Consider the following 25,623-nt stretch of genomic DNA (forward strand, 5'->3'; position numbering starts at 1 on the left):
ATTGAGAGATCAATCCAACATAAAAATATAACAATTGTAAATACATAGCACCCAACAAAAGAGCACCTAAACACATAAAGCAAATACTTACAGACATAAAGGAGAAATTGACAGTAATAAAATAATAGTATGAGACTTTAATATCCTACTTACATCAATGGATGGGTCATCCAGGAAAAAAATAAAAATGAAAACACTGACATTAAAAGACACATTAGGCAAAATGGACTTAATAGATATGTGTAGAACATTTTATCAAAAAGCAACAGAATACACATTCTTTTCAAGTACACATGGGATATTCTCCAACATAGATCACATGCTAGGTCAAAAACAAATTTCAATAAAATGTAAGAAAACTGAAATAATATCAAGCATCTTTTCCAACCACAATGCTATGAGACTAGAAATCAACTACAAGGGGAAAAAAATCTGCAAAAAGTAACCACAAACATATGTACACTTTCACACACACACACACACACACACACACACACACACACTTGGGATTTTTATTCAGGTTTGTTTCCAATAAAGGATTAAATCTCTACTAAGCCTCTTTCTCCTGTCATCTCAATCACCCAGTCAGACTCCTTTGTGCTTGGCATTTAAGATGTCATTCCAGTGTGACCATGTAGGCTCAAAACATCTATGAGTCTTGGTTCTCAAGTACAAGAAAATTTAATTAATCTCTGAAAGTTGGTTGATCCTGCAGAAATCTAAAAATAAGAAACTAGTATTATACAACAAGATAATAGTTCAAATATACTGGCACTGTGTATGATGCTCCTACTTGGAAATTTTAATGGGCTCATCTTACAAAGCCTTTTACAGATGGGCAGCCTCAGGCAGGGACACTGACAGTCAATCAGTGGCAACTTCCTTACCAGAATTTATTTTTAAGGGACAAATTTACATTTTTAAAACAGTTTTGAAGAACAGTCAAGTTTAGCAGAAAGGAGAAAATTTAGGTTTCCATGGGTCCAGGAAAATCAGGCTCTGAATCAGATTTGTTATGTAATTTTTTTACTAGAAATTTATCTTACTTAGGTTGAAGTGAAACCTTTTACTGAAACTCTAGAAGGACAAGTTGTCTGTTTTGATGCCAAGATAAACTTTGAGGACAATTCACTATATGTACAAGAAGATATATTTGCCATGGACAACAAATAAAAAATACATCTACTAATACGTTATCAGATGTGACCTATAGTACATAAAATTAAATGGGAATACCATGTGCTTTGTATTCGGTGCTGGGCTAGACATTGCTCCATATGACATCAGTTCTCTTCATGGTCAAAGTCCAACCAACTTCTTGGATCCTGGTGTTAGGGAAGCTCAAGTGTATTAAATATTTTAATTGCTTATTGCTGATCCTAAGGTGAATAATGAAATTTGCTAATATTACTGATAACACCATCAAAGACTGCTGAAAACTAGAACTCATATCTCTGGTGATCAGGCTTGAAGGAATCAAGGTGCAAGAGTCTCAGAGCATATTCAACAATATCCAACTCCCTGTTACTTCTGGCATTGACTTGGAAGATGCAGTCAGGAAATCTGTGGCGAGCATGACAAGGAAGTCGTTCCTCTGTTTCTAATCCATTGTGGATAGAAGTCTCTATTCTTAGAAAAAGAGACAGTTCAAATCACTAGGAAGAAAATAGTGTCCATTGGAGGTAGTGGGGGAAATGAGTGAGGGTCGGGAATCATAAACAAAAATTTTATATCTATAGTTTTTTCAGGACTAGGTACCAAAGTAGCTTAAATAATTCTGATCTCACATACAACTTTCATTAAATAATGGCCTATCTTGTGTTATATTCTTTATCATGGTAAATCTGCCAGCGAACAGCATTTTGTTGACTTTTGGGAGGAATCTATATGGTCAATGTGGATAGAGTGAAAAATTCAACTCAGGACCTAGTTTATTTAAGAGAATTCTGCAGGACATATAGTCCAGAGTTTAAAAAAAGGTGAAAGAAAAAAATTTCAAGCATAATTACACTTGAAACAGATGGTTTGAAAAGATACAACTGAAATATAGCTATAACAAAAGTTATAACAAATAGCTATTACACAACATAATAACAAATTTCTTATTCTAACACATATTGTGAATTAATTGTTCTTCCAAAAATATTTTTGTACTGTTTACCCCACATGTGTATCATACATTTGCTTCATTTTCTATATTCTATTATCTTACAATCAACATGATACCTGAAGGCTTATTTGCATCTATGAAACAGAATTTTTATATTTCAAAGCTGAATAATTTTGATTCCTTGAAAATCTATATATTTAATTCATTTTCAAGTAACATAGCACTGAAAATTAAGTTTGTTATAGATATTAGTGCCTTAAATTAATTTTATTTCTTCAGAATCTATCAGCCTGTTGTTGAAAGAGGGGAAGATATAATAAAGAAAGCAGGCTTTTTTCATGATATTTATGTAATGGAAAAGAATTTGATTTAGGTTTTTGTTAACATGGCTGAGGTATTCATCTGTCCAGAATTTTCTAAGACTCTCCAGATCTCAAATATTTTCATTGTCAGATTGTATTTTAAATGATGAGTCTCAATATTTTGTCCATAAAATATGTTACCATATACATAGAGACATTTTTAAATTTAATACAGAAACTGAAAAACATGAAGTTTACAGTGATATTATATTTTCACTCAGCATTTATTGGTGGGCAATGAAGATAGAAGATAAATAATGTGAAGCCTGCCCTAAAAAATCCCTAGAAGCAGAAAACATCATGGAAAAGGTGAATTTAATGCTGAAGAATAAGTGGTAAGCTACAGATATGGACAGATTTTGATAGGACCCCATTGGAAGGAGTGTCACTGATAAATCTTTCTTTAGTATGCCCAGAAATTTTCTACATATAGCAAAAAAAAATTCCACTGAATTGCATGTCTCTGCTTAGTTCAGTGGTGTGTCATATAAAATTCTATAACTTATATTTCATGGCATTGTGTATTTAAATATTTTAGTGGAAATCTAGAGCAGCCTTTGAAAATCTGACTTTTCGTACTTGAAATTCCACATAACAGATGGGTTTAGAACAGAAGTTCTTTCTGTTGTTATTGTAGAAAGGGTGTTTCTTCTATGAAGCATTTCTGAAATTCAAAAACATTATTTATAAATTCATAAATCTTTAACTTCAACAAACTGTTCTAAGTACCTACTAAAGTCAGTCAGTTCAGTCACTCAGTCATGTCTAACTCCGTGTGGCCCTGTGGACTTCAGCATGCCAGGACTCTCTGTCCATCATCAACTCCTGTAGTTTACTCAAATTCATGTCTATTGAGTTGGTGATGCCATCCAACCATGTTATCCTTTGTCGTCCCCTTCTTCTCCTGCCCTCAATCTTTCCCAGCATCAGGGTCTTTTCAGATGAGTCAGTTCTTGGCACCAGGTGGCCAAAGTATTGGAGTTTTGGCTTCAGCATCAGTCGTTCCAATGAATATTCAGGACTTATTTCCTTTAGGATGGACTGGTTGGATCTCCTTGCAGTCCAAGGGACTCTCAAGAATCAACTCCAACACCACAATTTAAAAGAATCAATTCTTTGGCACTGAGCATTCTTTATACTTCAACTCTTACATCCATACATGACTACTGGAAAAACAATAGCTTTGACTAGACAGACCTTTGTTGGTAAAGTAATGTTTCTGCTTTTTAATATGCTATCTAGCTTGGTCATAACTTTTTTTCCAAAGAGCAAGCATCTTTTAATTTCATGACTGCAATCACCATCTACAGTGATTTTGGAGCCCCCCAAAATAAAGTCTGACACTGTTTCCACTGTTTCTCCATCTATTTGCTATGAAGTGATGGGACCCGATGCCATGATCTTAGTTTTCTGAATGTTGAGCTTTAAGCCAACTTTTTCACTCTCCTCTTTCACTTTCATCAAGAGGCTCTTTAGTTCTTTGCTTTCTGCCATAAGGGTGATGTCATCTGCATATCTGAGGTTATTGATATTTCTCCCAGCAATCTTGATTCCAGCTTGTGCTTCGTCCAGCTAGAATTCCATCACCTCCACTAGCTTTGTTCCTTCTATCTGCCCACTTTCTGGAGAGTTTTATAATAAATGAGTGTTGAATTTTGTTGATAGCTTTCTCTGTATCTATTGAGATGATCATATGGTTTTTATCTTTCAATTTGTTAATATGGTTATCACATTGATTGATTTGTATATGTTGAAAAATTTAGAAATTTATCCATTTCTTCCAGATTGTCCATTTATTGGGATATATTTACTCATAATTGTCTCATATGATCCTTTGTATTTCTGTGCTGTCTATTGTAACTTCTCCCTTTTCCTTTATAATTTTATCAATTTGAGGCTTCTCCCTTTTTTTCTTGGTGAGTCTGGCTAATGGTTTTTCAATTTTGTTTATCTTCCCAAAGGACCAGCATTTACTTTTAGTGATCTCTGCTATTATCTCCTTCATTTCCTTTACATTTATTTCAGCTGTGATCTTTATGATTTCTTTTCTTCTAAGTTTGGGGGGTTTGTTATTGTTGCTCTTCTTCTTCTGGTTGCTTTAGGTGTAGGGTTAGTTTATTTATTTGATGTTTTTCTTATTTCTTGAGGAACGCTTGTTTGCTAAATCCCTAATTTTCTTTAATACTCCTCAATCTTGTAGAGTAACCAATGGTGGACAAGAAAGGGAATGACTATACAGTTTTTAACATTTTACCTCTGAGTAGAGTTAACTAACAATGTTGTTTAATTTCAAGCGTACAGCGAAGTGATTCAATTATACATATACATGTATCTATTCTTTATCAGATTTTTTTCCATTTGGATTATACAGAGCATTGAGCAGTGTTCCCTGTGCTATACAATAGGTCCTTGTTGATTATCCATTATAGATTTAGCAGTGTGTACAACTCAGTCCCAAATTCCTAATCTGTCCCTCCATGCTCCCCTCCTCCCTGGGAACCAAAGTTTGATCTCTAAATCTATGACTCTGTTGTTGTTTTGTAAGAAGTCCATTTGTATGGTTTTTTCTATTCCACATATAGGAATCAGTTCAGTTCAGTCGCTCAGTCGTGTCCGACTCTGCGACCCCATGAATCGCTACACACCAGGCCTCCCTGTCCATCACCAACTCCCGGAATCCACCCAAACCCATGTCCATTGAGTCGGTGATGTCATCCAACCATCTCATCCTCTGTCGTCCCCTTCTCCTCCTGTCCCCAATCCCTCCCAGCATCAGGGTCTTTTCCAATGAGTCAACTCTTCACATGAGGTGGCCAAAGTATTTGAGTTTCAGCTTTAGCATCAGTCCTTCCAATGAACACCCAGGACTGATCTCTTTAGGATGAACTGGTTGGATCTCCTTGCAGTCCAAGGGACTCTCAAGAGTCTTCTCCAGCACCACAGTTCAAAAGCATCAATTTTTCAGTGCTTGGCTTTCTTTATAGTCCAACTCTCACATCCATACATGACCAATGGGAAAACCATAGCCTTGACTAGATGGACCTTTGTTGGCAAAGTAATGTCTCTGCTTTTTAATATGCTATCTAGGTTGGTCATAACTTTCCTTCCAAGGAGTAAGTGTCTTTTAATTTCATGGCTGCAATCACCATCACAGTGATTTTGGAGCCCCCCAAAATAAGTCTGTCACTGTTCCACTGTTTCCCCATCTATTTCCCATGAAGTGATGGGACTGGATGCCATGATCTTAGTTTTCGGAATGTTGAGCTTTAAGCCAACTTTTTCACTCTCCTCTTTCACTTTCATCAAGAGGCTCTTTAGTTCTGCTTCACTTTCTGCCATAAGGGTGGTGTCATCTGCATATCTGAGGTTATTGATATTTCTCCCAGCAATCTTGATTCCAGTTTGTGCTTCTTCCAGCCCAGCGTTTCTCATGATGTACTCTACATATAAGTTAAATAAGCAGGGTGACATATAGTAAATAGCATAGGATGTTTGTCATTACTTCACTTAGTATAATAATCCCACCTTCCCTGGTGGCTCAAGTGGTAAAGAATCTGCCTGGAATGCAGGAGACCTGGATTCAATCCCTGTGTCAGGAAGATCCCTCGAGAAGGGAATGGCCATCCACTCCAGTATTCTTGCTTTTAGAATTCCATGAACAGAGGAGCCTAGTAGGCTACAGTCCTGGGGTCCCAAAGAGTCGGACATGACTTAGTAACTAACACTTTTGCTTTTCACTTTCAATAATCCCCAGGTCCATCCATGTTATTGCTAATGGCATCACTTCATTGCTTTTAATGGCTGAGTAATATTCCATTGAATATATGCACTACATCTTCTTTATCCACTCATCTGTCAGTGGACATTTAGGCTGATTCCATGTTTTGGCTATTGTAAGCAGTTCTGCAATGAACATTGCAGTACGTGGATTCTTTCAAATCATGTGTTTTTCTGGATATATGTCCAGGAGTGGGATAGCAGGATCATTTTATAGGTCTATTTCTTAAAGAACCTCCATACTGTTCACCACTATGGCTCTACCGATTTACATTTCCACCAACAATGTATGAGGGTTTCCTTCTCTCCACACCCCTTCCAACATTTATTGTTTGTAGACGTTTTGATGATGGTCATTCTTACTAATGTAAGGTAACAACTCTTTTAGTTTTGATTTGCAATACCTTAATAATTAGAAATGTTAAGCATTTTTTTCATGTGCTTCTTGGCCATTTCAGTGTATGTGAAATGCCTGTTTAGGTCTTCTGCCCATTTCTTCATTGGACTGTTTGTTTTTTTTATATTGAGCTGCATAAGCTGTTTGGAGATTAATCTCTTGCTGGTGAACTGTTTGCAAATATTTGCTTCCATTCTGTGGATTATCTTTTCATTTTGTTTCTGGTTTCCTTTGCTGTGCAAAAGCTTTAGAGTTTATTAGGTCTCATTTCCTTATTTTTGTTTTTATTTCCATTACTCTAGGAGATGAATTGAAAAATCTGTTGCTGCAATTGAAAACCAAGAGTGTTCTGCTTATGTTTTTCTTTAAGAGTTTTGTAGCATCTGGCCTTACATTTAGGACTTTAATCCATTTTGAGTTTAGTTTTGTATATGGGATTAGAGAATATTCTACTTTCATTCTTTTGCATTTAGCTGTCCAGTTTTCCCAGCACCACTTGTTGAAGAGACTGTCTTTTCTCCATCATATATTCTTGCTTCCTTTGTCACAGATTAATTGACCATAGGTACATGGGTTTATTTCTGGGCTTTCCATCCTGTTTCATTGATCTTTATTTCTGTTTTTCTGCCAATACCATACTGTTTTGATGACTAGTATCTTTGTAGTATAATTTGAAGTCAGGGAGTGTGATTCCTCCAGCTCCATTTTTCTTCCTCAAGATTGCTTTGGCTATTCGGGGTCTTTTGTGTCTTCATACAAATTTTAAGATTTTTTGTTCTAGTTCTATGAAAAATGCCATTGGTAATTTGATAGGGATTGCCTTGAATCTGTACATTGCTTTGAGTAGTATATTCATTCTCACAATATTGACTCTACCAATCCAAGAACATGGTATATCTTTCCACCTGTTTATGATATTTTTTATTTCTTTCATCAAAAATATGAAAGATTTATATTCATTTCATTTTGAAGTACATGTCTTTTATGTCCTCGGGTATGTTTATTCCTAGGTATTTTATTCTTTTTGATATGGTGGCAAGTGGGATTGTTTCAGGCTTTGCAGGTGGCACTAGTAGTAACGAAACCACCCATCAATGCAGGAGACATAAGAGACAGGGTTCCATTCCTGGGTTTGGAGGATTCCCTGGAGGAGGGACAGCAACCCACTCCAGTATTCTTGGCTGGACATTTCCACGGACAGAGGAACTTGGCAGAGTAAAATCCATGGGGTCGCAAAGAGTCAGACATGACTGAAGCAACTTAGGATGCATGCACGGAATTGTTTCCTTAATTGCTCTTTCTAATCTTTTGTTTTTTGTGCATAGAAATACAACAGGTTTCTGTATATTAATTTTGTATCCTGAAATTTTACTGAATTTGTTGATGAAGTCTAGTAGTTTTCTGGTAGCATCTCTAGAGTTTCCTATTTATAGTATCATGTCATCCTTAAACAGTTAGAGTTTAACTTCTTTTCCAATTGGATTCTTTTTATTTTTTTCCTTCTCTGATTGCTGTGGGTTAGAATTAAAAAACTATGTTAAATAAAAGTGAGAGAGTGGACATCCTTGTCTTGTTTCTGATCTTAGAGGAATTGCTTTCAGCTTTCCCCATTTAGTAGTTGTTAGCTGTAGGTTTGTCATATATGACCTTTATTATGTTGAGGTATGTTCCCTCTATACCCACTTTCTGAAGAGTCTTTATCATAAATGGGTGTTGATTTTTTCCAAAAGCTTTTTTGCCTGTATTGAGATGATTGTATGGTTTTTATTCTTCAAGTTTTTGATGAGCTGCATCAAACGAATTGATTTGCATTTATTGAAAAATTCTTGCATCCCTGGGATAAATCCCACTGGATCATGGTGTATGGTAATTTTAATGTATGGCTGGATTCAGATTGCTAATATTTTATTGAGGATTTTTGTGTCTGTATTCATCAGTGATATTGGTTTATAATTTTCTTTTTGTTGTTGTTGTATTTTTGTCTGGTTTTGGTATCAGGGTGATGGTGGCCTCAAAGAATGCGTTGGTGAGACTTCCTCTGAGATTTTTTTGGAATAGTTTCAGAAGCATAGCTGTTCAGTCAGTTCAGTTCAGTCGCTCAGTCGTATCTCACCCTTTGAGATCCCATGAATCGTAGCACGCCAGGCCTCCCTGTCCATCAGCGACTCCCAGAGTTTACTCAAACTCATGTCCATCGAGTCGGTGATGCATCCAGCCATCTCATCCTCTGTCATCCCCTTCTCCTGCCCCCAATCCCTCCCAGCATCAGGGTCTTTTCCAATGAGTCAACTCTTCGCATGAGGTAGCCAAAGTACTGGAGTTTCAGCTTCAGCATCAGTCCTTCCAATGAACACCCAGGACTTATCTCCTTTAGGATGAACTGGTTGGATCTCCTTGCAGTCCAAGGGACTCTTAAGAGTCTTCTCCAGCACCACAGTTCAAGAGCATCAATTCTTCAGCACTCAGCTTTCTCCACAGTCCAACTCTCACATCCATACATGACCAATGGAAAAACCATAGCTTTGACCAGACGGACCTTTGTTGGCAAAGTAATGTCTCTGCTTTTTAATATGCTATCTAGCTTGGTCATAACTTTCCTTCCAAGGAGTAAGTGTCTTTTAATTTCATGGCTGCAATCACCATCGCAGTGATTTTGGAGCCCCCCAAAATAAATTCTGACACTGTTTCCACTGTCTCCCCATCTATTTCCCATGAGGTGATGGGACCAGATGCCATGATCTTAGTTTTCTGAATGTTGAGCTTTAAGCCAACTTTTCCACTCTCCTCTTTCACTTTCATCAAGAGGCTTTTTAGTTCCTCTTCAGTTTCTGCCATAAGGGTGATGTCATCTGCATATCTGAGGTTACTGATATTTCTCCTGGCGATCTTAATTCCAGCTTGTGCTTCTTCCAGCCCAGCGTTTCTCATGATGTATTCTGCATATAAATTAAATAAGCAGGGTGACAATATACAGCCTTGACGTGCTCCTTTTCTTATTTGGAACCAGTCTGTTGTGGATAGCTGTTAACTCTTCTTTAAATGTTTGATAGAATTTACCTGTGAAAGTCCTGAACTGTTGTTTGTTGAAGTTTTAAAATCATAATTGCAATTTCGTACTTATGATTGGTGGTTCATATTTACTATCTTCCTGGTTCAATCTTGGTAGATTGTATCTTTTTAAAAATTTTTCTATTTCTTCTAGATCGTCCATTTTATTGACGTATAGTTGCCTGTAGTAGTCTCTTATTCTTCTTTGTATATCTATGGTGACTGTTGTAACTTCTCCTTTTTCATTTCTAATTTTATTGATTTGAGCCTTCTTGCTGTTTTTCTTGGTGAGTTTGGCTAAAGTTTTATCAATTTTGTTTATCTCTTCCAAGTACCAGCTTTTAGATGCATTGATCTTTTCAATTGTTTTTTTATCTCCATTTCATTTATATCTGCTCTGATCTTTATGATTTCTTTCCTCCTACAAACTTTGTGCTTTGTTTGTTTGTTTTTTCCTCCAGTTGCTTTAGGTTTAAAGTTTGGTTGTTTGAAGTTTTTCTACTTTCCAAGGTAATATTACATTATTATGAACTTCCCTCTTAGAACTACTTTTGCTGCATCCCTTGGGTTTTTTTTTTTTTTTTTTTTTTAATTAGATTATGGTTGCTTACAATGTTGTGTTAGTTCCTTCTAATTAACTGAATCAATTATACATATACATGTATCCACTCTTGTTCAGATTTCATTCCAATCTCTGTCATCACAGTGCATTGAGTCGAGTTCCCCGTGCTTTGCAGTAGGTTCTCATTTGTTATTTGCTCTACACATTGTAGTGTATATATATCAGTCCCAGTCTGTCAGTTCATCCTACCCTCCCTTTCTGCCTTATATCCCATAGGTTTTAGATCATTTTGTTTTCATTTTCATTTGCCTCTAGGTAATTTTTTGATTACCTCTTTAATTTCTTCACTGATCCATTGGTTGTTTATTATGAGATTGTTTAGCCTCCACATGTTTTTGGTTTTTTTTTTTAATAGTTTTTTTTTTCTTGTAGTTGATTTCTAATCTCATAACATTTGGGTCAGAAGAGATGTTTGATTGACTTAAATTTTCTTAAATATTCTGAGACTTGTGGCCCAGCATGTGATCAACTCTGTGCACTTGAGAAGAATGTGTATTCTACTGTTTTGGGATGGAATGCTCTATAAATGTGAATTAAATCCTTCTGGTCTACTTTGTCATTTAAGGTCTGTTTTTCCTTATTGATTTTCTGTCTGGATGATCTGTCTGTTGATGAAAGTGGGGTGTTAAATTCCACCACTATTATTGTGTACAGTTGATTTCTCCTTTTATGGTGGTAAGTTGAGATTCTTCTAGATGGGTGTGTATGTATCTAAAATTGCTCTAGTTTCTTCTTGGATTCATCTCATCATCATGATGTAATGTGCTTCTTCATCTCTTGTTAACAGTCTTTATTTTCAAGTCTATTTCATCTAATATAAATATTGCTATTCCAGTTTTGTTTTGATTTCCATTTTGATGGTATATCTTTTTCCATCCCTTCACTTTCAGTTGGTATGTGTACCTAGATCTGAATTGGTTCTCTTGCAGATAGCATTTTTATGAACATTGTTTTATATATGTGTGTGTGTGTGTGTGTGTGTGTGTGTGTGTGTATTTTCAGTCAGTCTTCATCTATTTGTCAGATCATATAATCCACTTACATTTAAGGTGATTATTGATATGCATATTCTTATTGCCATTTTGTTAATTATTTGTGATTTCTTTTTGTAGATTTTTTCCCCTTTTTATTGTGTTCTCTCCTCTTGATATTTGATGACCAGCTTCAGTATTGTGTGTGGGTTTCTTTTTCTTTTTTGTATATATCTATTGTAGAATTTCAGTTTGTACTCACCATGAGGTTTTGATATAGCAGTCTATATACAAAAAAGATTGTTTTAAGTTGTTGGTCTTTTAATATCAAATGCATTTCCAATATCCAATATCCTCTCTCCACAACTTCTGATTTTGATATCATATTTGTGTGTGGATACCTTTACTGTATGTTTGCCTTTACCAGTGAGTTTTTCCATTTGTAATTTTTTTATTTCTCCTTATGTCCTTTTCTTTTCTGCCTAGATAAGTTACCTTAGCATTTGTTTCTTAGTGGTTCTGTTGGTGCTGAATTCTCTTAGCTTTTGCTTGTCTGTAAAGCTTTGGATTTCTCTGTCAAATCTGAAAGAAAGCCTTGCTGGGTAGAGTATTCTTGATGGTAGGTTCTTCCTTTTTGTCATTTTAAATATATTGTAAAACTACCTTCTGGTTTGCAGAATTTCTACTGAGAAATTAGCTGACAGCCTTATGGACATTCTTTTGTTCATTTTTTGTTGCCTCCCCTGGTTGATTTCAATATTTTTCTTTGCCTTTAATTTTTGTCAGTTTAATTACGATGTGTCTCAGCATGTTCCTCCTTGGTTTTATCCCGCTTGGAATTTGGAAAACTGTATCCTTTCCCATGTTAGGAAAATTTTCAGCTCTTCAAATATTTTCTGAGGTCCTTTTTCTTTCTCTTCTCTTTCTGGAATCTCTATAATGCTAATGCTGGTACATTTAATGTTGTCCCCCATCTCTCTTCAGTTCAGTTCAGTTCAGTTCAGTCGCTCAGTCGTGTCTGACTCTTTGCGACCCCGTGAATCGCAGCACGCCAGGCCTCCCTGTCCATCAGCAACTCTCGGAGTTTACTCAAACTCATGTCCATCGAGTTGGTGATGCCATCCAGCCATCTTATCCTCTGTCGTCCCCTTCTCCTCCTGCCCCCAATCCCTCCCAGCATCAGGGCCTTTTCCAGTGAGTCAACTCTTCGCATGAGGTGGTCAAAGTATTGGAGTTTCAGCTTCCGCATCAGTCCTTCCAATGGACACCCAGGACTTATCTCCTTCAGGATGGACTGGTTGGATCTCCTTGCAGTCCAAGGGACTCTCAAGAGTCTTCTCCAACACCATAGTTCAAAAGCATCGATTTTTTGACACTCAGCTTTCTTCACAATCCAATTCTCACATCCATACATGACCACTGGAAAAACCATAGCCTTGACTAGATGGACCTTTGTTGGCAAAGTAATGTCTCTGCTTTTTAATATGCTATCTAGGTTGGTATACTGTCTTAATTTCTTTTCATTCTTTATTCTGTTTCACTGCAGTGATTTCCACCATTGTCCCCTAGGTTATCATTTGTTCATTTTCTTTTTTTTTTTTAACTGTGATTAAAAACACATACAAAATTTACTATCTGATCCATTTTAACTGTACAGTTCAGTAGTGTTGCATATATTTGCATGATTGTAAAATAGATCTCCATAACTTTTTCATATTGTACATTTGAAATTCAATACCCATTAAAAGCAGTTCTTCCTTTCCCCCCTCTCCCAAGCCTAAACCAACTCTACTTTCTGTTTCTACGTTTTTGACTCCTTGAGGTATCTCATGTAAGTAGAACCATATAATATGCATCCTCTTTTCCCCCCAAACTTTAGACTTTTTATTTTTAGTTGGGGTATATGGTCAGTTAACAGTGCTGTGTCAGTTTCAGGTGAACAGCAAGGGGACTCAGCCATGCATGTATTTGTCCTCTTATAACTAGGTTATTTCACTCATCATGATGTCCTCAAATGTAGCTATGTTACATCGTGTGACAGAATTTCTTTCCTTTTCCAGGCTGCATTCTATGTATATACCACACTTTATCCATTTATCTTTTGATGGACATTTGGATTGATTCTCCTTCTTGGCTGTTGTAAGTAATGCTGCCTTTAAGTTTAGATATGCAAATATTTCTTTGAGGCTCTGCTTTCGATTCTTTTGGATATCTGCCCAGAAGTGGGATTGATGAGTCATATGGTAGATTTATTTCCTGTTTTCTGAGGTACTCTTATACTGTTTTCTATAGCAGTTGTACCATTTTACAATCTCATCATCAGGGTTGGAACAAGGGTTCCAACTTCTTCACATGCCCACCAATATTTATTTCTTTTTCGTTTTGTTTAATAGCAGCTGTCTTAATGGTGTGGAGGTAATATCTCACTGTGCTTTGAGTTTGTATCTCTCTGGCAGTTAGTGATTTTGAGTATATTTTCATATGCTTATTCACCATTTGTATATCATACTTAGAAAAATGTTTTTTCAAGTCATTTGCTGATTTTTTTAAATTAATTTTTTATTGACAGATAATTGCTTTAGAACCATTGCTGATTTTTAAATTGAGTTAGTTCTTTTTTTGAGTTTTAGTTCTTTATATATTCTAGATAACCCTTATCAGGTAAATGATTGTAAATATTTTCTCCTATTCCACAGGTTGCCTTTTTCTTCTGTTTGCTGTCTATTTTGATGAATAGAAGTTTTTAAGTTTGATGTAGACCCATTTGTTCATTTTTTAATTTTGTTTCCTGTGAATATTTGTTTATTCTTTCAGCACTTCAACATGCTTTTTTAAAATTTTTAAATTTATTTTTAATTAAATTATTTTAATTGGTGGATAATTTCTTTACATATTGTGATGGGTTTTGCCAAACACTGACATGAATCTGCCACGGGTACACATGTGTTCCCCCATCCTGAACCCCCCTTCCGCCTCCCTCCCTACCCAATCCCTCTGCATTGTCCCAGAGCACCAGCTTTGAGTGCCCTGCTTCATGCTTAGAACTCGTACTGGGCATCTATTTTACATATGGTAATATACATGTTTTGATGCTATTCTCTCAAATCGTTCCACCCTTGCCTTCTCCCACAGAGTTCAAAAGTCTGTTCTTTACATCTGTGTCTCTTTTGCTGCCTTGCATATAGGATCATTATTACCATCTTTCTAAATTCCACATATATGCGTTAATATATTGTATTGGCATTTCTCTTTCTGACTTACTTCACTCTGTATAATATTCTCCAGTTTCATCCACCTCATTAAAACTGACTTAAATGTGTTCCCTTTTATAGCTGAGTAATATTTCATTGTGTATATGTACTATAACTTCCTTATCCATTCATCTGTGGATGGACATCTGAGTTGCTTCCATGTCCTAGCTATTGTAAACAGTGCTGCAATGAACATTGGAGTTCGTGTGTTTCTTTCAGTTTTGGTTTCCTTGATGTGTAGGCCCAGCAGTGGGATTGCTGGGCTGTATGGCAGTTCTATTTCCAGTTTTTAAAGGAATCTCCACACTGTTCTCCATAGTGGCTGTACCAGTTTGCATTCCCACCAACAGTGTAAGAGGGTTCCCTTTTCTCCACACCCTCTCCAGCATTTATTGTACGTAGGCTTTTTGATGGTGGCCATCCTGAGTGGCATGTGGTGATACCTCATTGTGGTGTTGATTTGCATTTCTCTAATAATGAGCGATGCTGAGCATCTTTTCATGTGTTTAGTAGCCATCTGTGTGTCTTCTTTGGAGAAATGTCTGTTTAGATTTTTGGCCAACTTTTTGCTTGGGTGTTCATTTTTCTGGTATTGAGTTGCATGAGCTACTTTTATATTTTGGAGGTTAATTCATTGTCAGTTGTTTCATTGGCTATTATTTTCTCCCATTCTGAAGACTGCCTTTTTACCTTGCTTATAGTTACCTTCATTGTGCAAAAATTTTTAAATTTAATTCAATCCAGTTCAGTTCAGTTCAATCGATCAGTTGTGTCTGGCTCTGCAACCCCATGGACTGCAGTACGCCAGGCTTCCCTGTCCATCACCAACTCCTGAAGCTTGCTCAAACTCATGTCCATCAAGTCAGTGATGCCATCCAACCATCTTATCCTCTGGTGTCCCTTTTTCCTCCTGCCTTCTATCTGTTCCAACATCAGTGTCTTTTCCAATGAGTCAGTTCTTCACATCAGTGGCCGAAGTATTGGAGTTTCAGCTTCAGCATCAGTCCTTTCAATGAATATTCTGGATTGATTTCCTTTAGCTAATTGATTTAATTAAAGTTTAATTAAGGTCCCACTTGTTTATTTTTGTTTTTATTTCCACTATTCTGGGAGGTGGATCATAGATGATCTTGCTGTGATTTATGTCAGAGAGTGTTTGCCTATGTTTTCCTCTAAGGGTTTAATTGTTTCTGGTGTTACATTTAGACCTTAATCCATTTTGAGTTTATTTTTGTGTATAGTGTTAGAAAGTGTTCTGGTTTCTTTCTTTTACATGTGGTTGACCAGTTTTCCCAGCACCACTTGTTAAAGAGACTGTCTTTTCTCCATCGTATACTTGTAAAAAACAGTGCTTAGCTGCCACAAAGTAGGAGGCAATGCCTTAACCATATATATGTTGTCAGACCTGAGAATCTCTTCCATTCTCATTAAGGGGAGTGCTAACCTTCTCTCCTTTCATACAACACTGTTCTGGGGTTTTTATCTTGTGCCCTCATCTGGGACATATTCTTCTGCCATCTCATTTTACCTAGCTTTCTGTGTTTGCATATCCATTCCACAAGCTTCAGGGTTGTAGTTCTTCTAGCTTCTTGCTCCCTGCCCCCTGGTCAATGAGGCTGTCTAGAGACTTGTGCAAGCCTCCTCATGTGGGAGACTTACACCCACTCTCTAGGGGTGGATCTGGGTCTTGTCCTTCTAGTGAGTAGGGCTGTGTCTGAGTCTGTGTTTTTTATCAAGCAGTTGTTTATTCATGGAACTTGAAGCAGTCTGTCTGCTGATGAACGGGGCTGTGTTCTAGCCTGATTGAACGTTCGGTCTGAGGCTTCCCAGCACTGGAGCCTACAGGTGGTTTGATGGAGCCACCGTCTTATCCACAAAGGCTCCCTTTTTTACTCATTAAAATGGCAGAAAACCTCACCCGAAAAGTTGTCAGTAGCTCAATCCAAATGGAACATAATTCATAATTTCACCATTATACACTTAAACTATAGACATTTATTTCTGTGATTGGATAATTTGTTTAGAAATCGCTAGTATACCTATTTATATGGAAAGGCCATAAAAATTGTGGTTGATTTTTTTCACTCCAGTAGTTGAAATTGCTTTTGTTGAATGGAAGGCAATGGGCCAGGAATACTTGGAACACTAGTTTTACATCAGAATCACTTAGGTAAACAATTCCAAACAAACATGCCAGAACATCACCTAGGCCTAGTAAATCAGAATCCTTTAGAGACAGGGCCCTGGTATATATTGTTTTTAAAAACTCCCAGGTGATTCTAAAGTGCACAGCTGATTAAGAGGCAAACACACAGGAGATAAGCCAAGTTATGTAAAAGCATGAACTGTAGCTCACTTGTTTTTTTATATTCTTGCAATAAAATTATAGCATTTGTTTGTTGCCCAAGGCTAAACCTCCTAAACAGGCCTATTGTGGATATATTATGATGTGGTTACCACCTGTCTTTGCCTGAGTGAACCTAGTATTTTTCTAGCAAAACAGCAAGAGTAATAGCCATTGCACAGAGAGAAGCAATGATTGCTATTGTTTACCATTAACATTTATTAGGCTGTGGTAGGCATGGTAAGGCCACAAGAGATTGGGCCAATGCATTTACAAAGGAACATGATGTGTTAGGAAAAGCTGTGGGCAAAGCTGTAAAGCAAAACGTTTTTTTAGAATAAGGTTCTTTGTGTCAGGACTTAATCAGAACACTTTACTTGTATCATCTTCTTTCATCAACATGACAGTCATGAAGGTGAGGTCTATTTTTATCCCATATTAAAGAACCTGAAGTAGAAAGAGATCAAGGTCAGAGCTGGCAAGATTCTAGGTCATTTATCTATTGAATCCACATGTGACCTACTATGTAATATTGTCTTTCCAAACCATACTAGTTAACTGCTATTTGATGAAACGAAATAAAAAGTGCAAGTTTTTTAAAGTTGTTAGCCAAAGCAATGCCATATTTAACGGCAGTATGTTTTAGAGAAGCAGAAGAAAAGAATAAATATCACTGTAAACCAAGATGTTGCATTCTCTCACCCATGCACAGTAAAGTCAGTCTGAGACTGAATTGTGGTGAAAGAAAGTACAGCATTTATTGTAAAGTGGTAGACAGGGAGTCCAGTGCAGCTAATGCTCAAAATATCTGAACTCCTTGAGGGGTTTAAGGGATACATATTTAAAGGCAAGGTGACGGGGGTGGGGGTTCACAAGCTATGTAATCAGATCATGTACAATTCTGACTGGTTGATGGTTAGGTAACAGGGCCATGTCATAAGGGCTAACATTAGCAGTTTGGGGGCTCATGTAGGTCTGTGGGCTGTTGTGTGCTCCTGGTCATCAAATAGTTAACTTCCATTTCATGCGGTTTTTGTATCTGTAAAACAATTTAGGAAATGTGCATCAGGTACTGTTATCTATGTATTTCAGAAAGGAAGGAAAGGTTCTGTGACTGCCATGTAGTTAACTTGTGTTTAAATTGTTACCAGTTCTCGTTACCCAGCTGCTACTATTCACATCCTTTTATTAGAATAGATATATAGCTAAATATGGGCTTCCCAGGTGGCTCAGTGGTAAAGAATTTGCCTGCCAATGCAGGAGATGCATGTTTGATCCCTGCGTCAGGAAGATCCACTGGAGAAGGAAATGGCAACCCACTCCTGTGATTTTGCCTGGGAAATCCCATGGACAGAGCAGCCTGATGAGTACAGTCCAAGGGGTCACAAAAGAGTCAGACATGAATTAGCAACTAAAACAACAGACAACAATCACTAAATATGAGTAGAGAAAGGGGCCAGGCTAAATGGCAGGAGACGATACATCTTGTAAACAACAGGAGTCTTTTGGCAAACAAAGAAAAGCAGAAACCTTGGACTGATAGGAAACCATATACCTTCCTTGAGGAGATAGATGTCCTGGAGGTAGACAAAGATAGGTGGGAAAATGCAGGAATTTTCAGCATCTTAATGTAACCTTTTGCTTATTCTCTCATTAAAATGGAATTAGCCTTGCAGATAAGTACTACCCATCATGCACTGGTGCTATCACACTTCTGATCAAGGCTTTTGTTGTTGTTGTTCAGTCATTAAGTTGTGTCTGACTCTTTGTGACCTCATGGACTGCAACTTGCCAGACTTTCCTCTCCCTCACTGTCTCAGAGAGTTTGCTCAAATTGATGTCCAATGAGTCTGTCTAACTAGACTAGTTAGATGCTATCTAACTATCTCATCCTCTGCCACCCCCTTCTCCTTTTGCCTTCAATCTTTCCCAGCATTAGGGTCTTTTCCAATGAGTCAGCTCTTCATATCAGGTGGCCAAAGTATTGGAGCATCAGTCCTTCCAATGAATATTCAGGGTTGATTTCCTTTGGGATTGATTGGCTTGATCTCCTTGCTGTCCAAGGGTAAGTAAGGACAAAAATCCTTCCTCCCTTTGGGAAGATAGAGCTGGGATGAAAATCAAGAAATAGGACCCCCAAACCATCCCTCCCCAATGAATATTCTGCCCGTTCATTTTTACACCCCCATATAAGTAGGCTTGCCAAAGAAGCTCATGGTAGCTACTCACGTGAGTCTGCCCACTCTTCCCTTTTGAGTGTAATAAAGAGCTTAATAAATCCTTGTTCTGTTTCCTTGACCTCCAAGTTTTGTCTCTGAATCCTTCCTGTGATGAGACAAGAACTCACTCTTCAGTAGCACTTTCAATCAATAATTGGTGAGACAGGCTTTTGTATGTCAGGGGAAGACTGGGAGATGTTAGCTTTTCTACAACAAGAGGCAGGCAGAGGACATGGAAGGAAGCATCTGTCCCAGCAAGCCCACATAAGGTCCTGCTTGGTTACATAGAGACCATACATACCTCCTTCTTCTATCACTCCTCTTGCTTTCCTTATTTCCTATTGTATTTTCCATTTCTTCTTCCTGTATCATTTTTCCTTCTCCATTGCTGAGGCTGTTAGTCTACAGATAGCACTCACATAAATTTCTTAGTGGTTTTGAGAACCCTCGGGTATGAATAGGCAGAGGGGTGAAAAAAAAAAACAAAACCACATTATGCCAGCAAAGAAGTAGTAGTAAGAAGTAAGAGGTAAAAACATCATTGAAAGGGTAAAACCAAAAGAATCAGAGATGTATCTAAGTTTAGCAGAGATAGAGGTGTCTCAGATAACTCTCCTTAAAATTAGAACACTAATTAGGCTGGAGGAAAGGGAGGTTGTCACACATTTGAAATGAATGAACTGAAGGGTGTGAAAGAGGTATGTGGTTAGATGCAAACAACACAGCTGTCTTTATTTCACCTCTGCAAAAATGGAAAGTGAGGGTAAAGGAAAGCACAGTTCTTGCACTAGGATGGACTTCAATTAATAAGACTCTTCCCACCTAATGTCTATGAAATTACAAAATCATGTTAAAGAGAAAAGGACCTTTGAAATAAGTGAGTCAGGTGACTCAAAAAAATTTAGTCACAGAACTCTTGAAACCAAGCAGGACCCAGTAGAGCCCACCCAGATTTTTTTTTTTAAAAGGCTTTCAAAAAAAAATAAATAAATAAAAAATAAAAAGGCTTTCCATGTCTCTTGTTTCTTGTTTGTAGGAATGTTTCAGCCTCTTAGAGCTTCCTTGAGTTCCAAAGGCAGATTCAAACAGTTACGAGTTAGGGGAGTAAGGGGTTTAAGGGATTACAGAAACAAAGGAAAGGCAGTCAAGAAAAATACTGCAGCCATAAGGCAGAGTCCTGGTTCCTCCTCAAGGGATATACATAACAACCTGATACATTTCTGAGTTCTCCTATAGGAACTAAGGCCCCCACCCATGTGGAGGATGATAACTTCAGGCTGAGCATAAGCACAAGGACCCCAGACTGGTTGGAACCAGAGGCTGTGAATGAGATTTCTGGAACACCCCCATTACCTAACCACCCGTCACTCAGAGGAAGGTCAGACTTCACCGGAAATTTTGCCTGTAAGAACTCAATCATGAAGAGGTTGGGTCATTAGACCATGAGCGCCCACCCACCTCTCCAATCTCCTTGATTTATTGGCCCTTGCAATAAGGCTTTCTCTGCTCTAGATTCTGAAATTTTGGTTTGTTTGGCCTCATGGGTTGTTGAACTTGGGTTCAACAACTTTCTTACAAGTGTAACTTCAACTCTAAACTCCAAAATGTAAAACCAACAAAAGTGAATCTGCTCTCAATAAAGTGGTCATGGACCAGTGTCCCTTTCCTCTTCCTACTCCCATTGTGCATGATGACTACCTGAGGCATGTTTAAGAAACCATAAGTTGCAAAGGAACATAAATGAAAAATTAATAATGTTACCCCAAACTGGGTTCACCTATTGTTAGGTGTCAAGCCAAAAGACACAACTAAGCCAAAGATTAGGAGAAGGAAATATTTATTATTACTTGGAGCAAGTAGGGAGAACACCAGGGATCTTCCCAAAGCAGGGTCTCTCTGAACAACAAAACTGGGGAAGTTTTAAGCTTATAGTACATGCATATTCATGAAGGGGCAGAAAGAACTGAAGTGCAGAAAAATGACAAGATTTGCCAGAATTAAATACTTGTGCTTCTATGCAGGGTGCTTTTCTGTTGTACCATGCTGCCTTTAAATCAGCAGTAGAATGAGTCAGCAAATATATATTAGTACTGCTTATGCGCAGTACTTAATCCTGAATGCTAGAGTGTAAGATACAGAAGTATAAGCTGTGGGCTTCAAAGAGTTTGTAACTTGATTAAGAAAAATTGAATTAACAATGTAAAATTTGAATAGTTGAAAGAAACCAGGAGATGGGGCCTACCTGACCACTCTAAGAGGTATAAATCAGATGCCTCCATCCATCTCTGTGACCTGAAGGCTTGGCTTTTTCTCGCAGTGGGAGCCTTTTGAATGCACCTTCAGACCCAAAGCAGCTGTTGCCCCAGCTGCTTCCCCCCAACAGGGATTTGAAAGCCTCTGTAAGGCTCCTACCTGCTGCTCAATGTCAGGTTTAGTCTGGGAGTGCTTTGAAAGTACTTCCTGTCCACTACTTCTGAACCCATGTCCTGGGAACAAATTTGCTTTCTATGAGAAGGGAGACCCTGCTTTGCTTTTAGGAGTTCTCCAAAGGAGAACACTTTGCTTGTAAACTCTTAAAGCCTTTTACCTCCTGATGGACTTCCTCCTCTGGCTTCCCAGGTGGCATTAGTGGTAAAGAACCTGAATGCCAATGCAGGAGATGCTAGAGACAGGGGTTTGATCCCTGGGTCAGGAAGGGACTTCCTGGTGAAGATGTCTGCTGGGAATTCTAAGGTTTACCTGCTGTTGGATCTCTCCTCCTTTTGTCACTGTTTTGTGATGACTTTGCTACCTTATGTTGCTTTCATGTCACTTACAAGTCTGTCCTGCTTTCTGAATATACTGTTTTCAAGCAACACTGATGGACTGATGTTTAGTTTCTATGTGCAGTTCTGTACCTTCCCCTGGGGTTTAAGCAGACCCTGCCAACAGTGGCTGAAGAGATCCTGACTCTTCTTGCTGGTCACATCTCCTGTTTTTAGCTGTTGCTAGACTGGATCTTTGAAAAAGCAAGAGAGTTCCAGAAAAACATCTATTTTTGCTTTATTGACTATACCAAAGCCTTTGACTGTGTGGATCACAATAAACTGTGGAAAATTCTGAAAGAGATGGGAATACCAGACCACCTGACCCATCTCTTGAGAAACCTATGTGCAGGTCAGGAAGCAACAGTTAGAGCTGGACATGGAACAACAGACTGGTTCCAAATAGGAAAAGGAGAACGTCAAGGCTGTGTATTGTCACCCTACTTATTTAACTTATATGCAGAGCATATTATGAGAAATGCAGGGCTGGAAGAAACACAAGCTGGAATCAAGATTGCCAGGAGAAATATCAATAACCTCAGATATGCAGATGACACCACTCTTACGGCAGAAAGTGAAGAGGAACTAAAAAGCCTCTTGAAAAAGTGAAAGAGGAGAGTGAAAAAGTGGGCTTAAAGCTCAACATTCAGAAAACTAAGATCATGGCATCTGGTCCCATCCCTTCATGGGAAATAGATGGGGAAACAGTGGAAGCAGTGTCAGACTTTATTTTTGGGGGGGCTCCAAAATCACTGCAGATGGTGATTGCAGCCATGAAATTAAAAGACACTTACTCCTTGGAAGGAAAGTTATGACCAACCTAGATAGTATATTAAAAAGCAGAGACATTACTTTGCCAACAAAGGTCCGTCTGGTCAAGGCTATGGTTTTTCCAGTGGTCATGTATGGATGTCAGAGTTGGACTGTGAAGAAAACAGAGCGCTGAAGAATTGATGCTTTTGAACTGTGGTGTTGGAGAAGACTCTTGAGAGCCCCTTGGACTGCAAGGAGATCCAACCAATCCATCCTAAAGGAGATCAGTCCTGGGTGTTCATTGGAAGGACTAACACTGAAGCTGAAACTCCAGTACTTTGGTCACCTCATGTGAAGTGTTGACTCACTGGAAAAGACCCTGATGCTGGGAGGGATTGGGGCAGAAGAAGAAGGGGATGACAGAGGATGAGATGGCTGGATGGCATCACCAACTCGATGGACATGAGTTTGAGTAAACTCCGGGAGTTTGTGATGGATAGGGAGGCCTGGCGTGCTACAATTCATGGGGTCACAAAGAGTCGGACACGACTAAGCGACTGAACTGAACTGAATTGTGTGTTCTTGACCCTTCTTCTTAATCTCTTCTGCTTTGTTAATTCCTCATCATTTCTGTCCTTTGTTGTCCCCATCATTGAATGAAATGGTTCCTTGATATCTCCAGTTTTGTTGAAGAGATCTCTAGTCTTTCCCATTCTATTGTTTTCCTCTATTTCTTTGCATTGTTCTAGAATGACTTCTTATCTCTCCTTGCTGGTCTCTGGAACTCTGCATTCAGTTGGGTGCATCTTTTCCTTTCTCCCTTGCCTTATGTTTCTCTTCTTTCCTCAGCTATTTGTAAAGTCTCCTCAGACAATCATTTTGCCTACTCGCATTCCCCCCCCCCCCCTTTGGAATGGTTTTCCTGTACAATGTAATGAACTTCTGTTCATAGTTCTTCAGGCACTCTGTCTACCAGATCTAACCCCTTGAATCTATTCATTACCTCTACTGTATAATCGTAAGGGATTTGATTTAGGTCATACCTGAATGGCCTAGTGGTTTTCCCTACTTTCTTCAATTTAAGCCTGAATTTTGCAATAAGGAGCTCATGATCTGAGCCACAGTCAGCTCCTGGTCTTGTTTTTGCTCACTGTATAGGGCTTCTCCATATTTGGATGCAAAGAACAAAATCAATCTGATTTTGGTATTGACCATCTGGTGATGTCATATGCAGAGTCATCTCTTGTGTTGGTGGGAAGGGGTGTTTTTTATGACTGGCATGTTCTCTTGTCAAAACTGTGTTAGCCTTTTGTACTGCTTAATTATGTACTGGTAAGGCCAAGTTCTCCTGTTATCCTGGGTATTTCTTGACTTCCTACGTTTGCATTCCAATCCCCTGTGATGAAAAGGACATCTTTTTTGTGATGTTAGTTCTAGAAGGTCTTGTAGGTCTTCACAGAATGAGTCAACTTCAGCTTTTTCAATATCAGTGGTTGGGGCATAGACTTGGATTACTGTGGTGTTGAATGGTTTGCCTTGAAAACGAATTGATATCAGTTTTTGAGGTTGCTCCCAAGTACTGCATTTTTGACTCTTTTGTTGACTGTGAGAGCTATTCCATTTCTTCTAAGGGATTCTTGCCCACAGTAGTAGATATAATAGTCATCTGAATTAAATTAACCCATTCCAGTCCATTTTAGTTCACTGATTCCTAAGATGTTAATGTTCAATCTTGCTATCTCCTCTGTGACCATGTCCAGTTTATCTTGATTCATGAACCTAACATTCCAGGTTCCAATGTAATATTGTTCTTCACAGAATTGAACTTTATTTTTACCACCAGATACATCCACAACTGAGCATCATTCCTGCTTTGGCCCAGCTGCTTCATTCTTACTGGAGCTGTTAGTAACTGCCCTTCACTCTTCCCCAGTATCATACTAGATACCTTCCAACTTGGGAGGCTCATCTTCTGGTGTCATATCTTTTTGCCTTTTAATATTGCAAATTCTCAAGGCAAAAATATTGGAGTGGGTTGCAGTTTCCTTCTCCAGTGGACCACGTTTTGTCAGAACTCTTCACTGTGACCTGTCTGTCTTGGGTGGCCCCGCATGGCATGGATAATAGCTTTGCATTGTTCCTGGGTGCATCGTTTCCTGTAGTTGATGCTCATAGCCCAGCCAGGGCCAGACTGGAGCCTGCCCCTGCACTTTGCTGCTCCTACTCAGTCCAGGGCTGGCCATGATCATTGATGTCAAGGTTCTGTCCATGCTCCCTCAAGAGTTGAGGACCCTCTTGCCTTTCCTGCTTGCAATATGGGAGACCTGGGTTCGATCCCTGGGTTGGGAAAGTCCCTTGGAAAAGGGAAAAACAACCCACTCCAGTATTCTTGCCTGGAGAATCCCATGGAGCCTGGCAGGCTGCAGACCATGGGGTCGCAAAGAGTCGGACACAACTGAAGCAACTTCACTTTCTTTTTCACTTCACTACGTCCTATAACTTAAAAGATGAATAGGTGACTAATTCTTACTTTATACAAACCAACATATGGGACCTTAACCCTACTTTAACAGAAAAGTATAGTTAGGGGAAATGGTATCCTGAGGCACAGTTTTCGCTCAGTAAATGCAAATGATCATTCAAATATGAACATTTGTTTAGAACACCAAGCAAAGGTTTTCAGCTGTTCTTCAGTTATTAGTTTGACCCACTTCCCCACTTTCAATATTCCTAGGTACTTATAGCTTCAACCACCATCTCTGCAATAGACTTGTCTAGAAGAACTAAAGACAGTTCCAGATCACCTCGAGACCAAGCCATGCTTTATAAAATGGCACAACCAAGAATGCATGGCATTGTGCTAGAAGTGAACTCTTTACTGTAATGTGTTTCCATTTGGTGATTAAGCCTGATAACCTCTCCCTACCCGTCTCTTTAACATACGGTTAAAATAATTCATTTGCCT

General features: G+C 38.4%; 1 non-coding gene across 1 annotated transcript; it reads right to left on the reverse strand.

The window, feature by feature from the left end:
- Positions 1–15,878: 15,878 nt before the first annotated feature.
- On the reverse strand, positions 15,879–16,004 carry LOC136176148 (U6atac minor spliceosomal RNA). The gene has a single exon (XR_010664523.1). It is a non-coding gene; the product is annotated as a U6atac minor spliceosomal RNA (small nuclear RNA).
- Between the last annotated feature and the right edge of the window lie 9,619 nt (positions 16,005–25,623).

This window comes from Muntiacus reevesi, chromosome 9, assembly GCF_963930625.1.
Source record: "Muntiacus reevesi chromosome 9, mMunRee1.1, whole genome shotgun sequence".
NCBI classification, from domain to species: domain Eukaryota; kingdom Metazoa; phylum Chordata; class Mammalia; order Artiodactyla; family Cervidae; genus Muntiacus; species Muntiacus reevesi.